Below are 3,898 nucleotides of genomic sequence, written 5' to 3' on the forward strand. Positions count from 1 at the left end.
TTTCCCTTTTCCATTGACTTTATTTGAAGGTTTTCAAAGTATGAAACCTCTAGACAGAACCACAATATTTATTTTAGTATCAAAGAAATCACACAACAACAACAAAAATTCAAGTAAAAAAACTTGTCAAGAAAAACGTGTACAAATCTAGTCCTAACGTACTAACTTTGACAGTTTTCATTTACTTCATTAAGACAGTATAGAAAGTAACAGACGCATTGTGATGAATCAACACCAGTCTCCGCAGTCCACGAACATTAGTATCTTCTGTAGAAATTGTAGCGACCCCTCTCTTCGCTGCTGTCACTGCTGTCGCTGCTGTCGCTGCTGTCGCTGCTGTCGCTGCTGTCGCTGCTGTCGCTGCTGTCTGAGCTGTCAGAGCTGTCACTGCCATAGCTGTTGTATCTGTTGAACCTGTTGGAACAATCAAAACGTCAGTTGTTCAGATTTCGTTAATGTTAAAGAACTTATACAAAATCAACGCCTAAACGTTTTAAAATTGAAGAGATTTCCACCACCCTAAAAAAATGACATAAAATAAAAAAATAAACAGGTAAATCGATAATTAAGTATAAAATAAATAAAGTTAGATTCAAACGATGCTACATTTTTTAAAAACATGCGTCCACCCCCCCCCCCTCTCTAAATCCTTAAACACACACACAAACACACACACACACACACACACACACAAACAAACACACACACTCACACACACACACACACACACACACACACACACACACACACACACACACACATATCCAGCTTCCCATTTCCGTTCATGTTGTGAATTGGTCGCTTTTAAGGTCAAGCGGGCCAACCCAGATTTCGGGGGTCTTCAGAAATCTTGACCTACACCAAAAGTGGACATTGCCCTACCCAACGGAGAAGTTTGGTTTTATTAGTCTGTATATTTGTTTGGAGATAGAGAAAACTCTCCTTGTTTTTTGAAAATGAAACTTAACAATGTGCAAAAACTTTACCTTCGATGTTCTCAAAATAGCATTTTTCGGGATAGCCCCGTTGTGCTTTAAAGCGACCAGTCTGTTGTTCAGATTTTGTTATTGTTAAAAAACATCAACTACAATATTGACACCTAAAAATTTTCCAAATGAAGAGATTTCCGCTTTCCTAAAAAATAAATTTGAAAAAAATTAAAAGAAAAAACTAATAAATAGATAATTAAGTAGATAATAAATAAAATTAGATTCAAACAATACAAAGTTTTTAAAAACATGTGCACCCCCCCCCCCCCCTAATCCATCTTTCAACACACACACACACACACACACACACACACACACACACACACACACACACACACACACACACACATACACACACACACAAACACACACACACACACACACACACACACATACAAACACACACACACACACATACACATACACACACACAAATACACACACACACATCCAGCTCCCCCCCTTTCCGTTCCTGCGTTCCTGTTGTGAATTGCTCATTAACCATATTATTTATTTAACACCAACAGAAAAGGCTTTTTATGTACGAGACAACGTCACACGAGCCAAGTCTTAGATCAAGCTGGATGTCCATGTCGTGTTTATATATATATATATATATATATATATATATATATATATATATATATATATATATATATATAATTTCATCATCATCATCATCATCATCCAGTGCCAGATCTGCCACAGACATGGGCGATCATGGTTCTCCATACATTCCTTTGCTCGGATGCTCTCAAAAAAGCTACGTTTCCCTGATCTCTCCCTGTTACCCATTTGTTTAGGTTCCCTAAGTATGCTGTTCAGGGCCTGTTCTTCCCCTGCCTCGCTTGCCCTCAATTTTGCCAGTGAGAGCCAGATGTTTAATACCTTTATGTCTATTTATGTGTCCCAAAAACTGCATTTGTCGTTTCCTGATTGTTTTTAACATCGAGTGCCCCACGGGGGCTTCTTCAAGCACTACCTCATTTGATTTCTTTTTCTTCCACGATACTCTTAGCTGTCTCCTAAGAAACCACATTTCTGTTGCTTCTATTTTATTTTCACTGTCTTTAGTGATTGTCCAGCATTCACAGTATAAAAAAAAAATATATATATATATATATATAAAGAGAGAGAGAGAGAGAGAGAGAGAGAGAGAGAGAGAGAGAGAGAGAGAGAGAGAGAGAGAGAGAGAGATAGAGATAGTTAGTAGAGCTTTTCTTTTTTCCTTCCGTTACTTTCCAATTGTCTAGTTTTAGTAAGAGTTTTATGGCACTTGCAACATAATAAGGTCATATAAGTGCCGAAGATTAGAGGTGTTACAAGAGAGTAACATACACACAAAAAAACAAGGAGGAGAGATAATGCCGACAGATTGATAGGAAAGAAGGAGCTAACCACACCAGAGGACCCCCCAACCACCCACTTCCAATTGTATCACGATACAGTTGAACAAGGCACCCGTATTTCACATAAGCACGAAAAAACAGTTCAGCTACATGAAAAAGAACTTTCACAACCATACATTAACTATATAAACGAAAGGACAGTTTTTTAAAATGCAAAACAAAAACAAACCAAAAAAAAGCCGAACAAAAAAAAAAAAAACAGAACAAAAGTAGGGAACACAAGAATTAATCACCTGTTGTATCTGGGATACTGTTGTCGGTACCCCACGTTGTTGTAGCCTCTGTTATTGCTGGGGAAGCGGCTCCTGCAAGGAGGGAAGCGAAGACAGAACGGACGTGAGCAACATGTCTCAAAGGTAAAAATTGGGCCGAAGCAGAATGCCTCCACCAAAGATTCTGTATAACAAGATAGTTCACTCCTCTCTTTGAGCTAATAAAAAAAAGTGTCCTCAAAATTGGGTTGCGCGCTCTTAAAAAAAGCCCACCCTCTGCGAACAGAGTTACCCTTCTTGTGTGAAAAAAAATCAAAGTGAAACTCCCAAGTTTTGACTAAATTAGAATTCAAATTTCGGAAAAACGCTTTTTTAAAATGGTTGACTTCAAAATGAGAGGCGAGAGGTTATTACAATTTTTTTTAAACCTAAAACTCCGCACTGAACGAACCCGAACAGCTGATGAACAGCAGTCGATCTGCGCACGCAAAGGGATGCTATACCTATTCTTCTTTTGGAGAAACGAAAGACGGCTTCAAAACAAAGACTGCAGCATCATCTGAACCATCTTGTTATGTACGATCTTTGCTCCAACTTAATTTATCTTTCCTCTTGTATTGTTTGATGTCGAATGGAGGTGGGTTTGCGTTCAATGACTTGGTAGGTGACTTCTGTTGTTGCTGATATGTTGTTCTTTTGGAGGTCCTCTTTAACACCATCCAAACCAGTTTTCCCACCCTTCCTTATTGACCTAACATGTGTTGATGGTGGACCTTGAATATTGCAGTTTCTTAATCTTCTTTAATCCTGGTGCTAAGACATAAGTTGCTCTCTTTTGAAAAACTGACAATTGTGGTGTAGCGGTTATTCGCTTTATCGTCGCTTACAGAGGTCCAGAGTTTGATTCCCATGTAGGGACAAATTCAATCGAGAATTTCGGTCTTTATAAAGGACGTTGTATCCCTCTCACCTTGGATTAACCCTCACATGCAGAGTTGAAGCCTACCTCTTAACCCTATCCGTACGTCGTGTTTTACTTTCGTATCCATACGTCGTGGGGAACTCTGTGCCACCACTTTCAAAGAGGAAATGTACTCTTAATCCGATCCGTACGCTTTGCATAGCTGTCTGTCAAAAAGACCTTTTGAGAAATACTGAAAGTTTCAAAGAGATCTTCCTACTAGAAGTATTCTAAAATGCAATATGACCACGGGGCGTACGGATAGGGTTAATCAATGATCTAAATTATTGCGATAGGGGCTTTGAATTGCTTACATTAACATTCCCC

The 3,898-nt window shown here is 38.8% G+C and overlaps 1 long non-coding RNA gene across 1 annotated transcript; it reads right to left on the bottom strand.

The window, feature by feature from the left end:
• Nucleotides 1–2,710, bottom strand: LOC118478510. The gene is made up of 2 exons (XR_004859094.1): nt 2,632–2,710; nt 1–414 (listed from the first exon to the last, which is right to left on the bottom strand). It is a non-coding gene; the product is annotated as an uncharacterized LOC118478510 (long non-coding RNA).
• Between the last annotated feature and the right edge of the window lie 1,188 nt (nt 2,711–3,898).

Source organism: Aplysia californica, unplaced genomic scaffold (assembly GCF_000002075.1).
Source record: "Aplysia californica isolate F4 #8 unplaced genomic scaffold, AplCal3.0 scaffold00632, whole genome shotgun sequence".
In the NCBI taxonomy this organism is placed as follows: Eukaryota; Metazoa; Mollusca; class Gastropoda; order Aplysiida; family Aplysiidae; genus Aplysia; species Aplysia californica.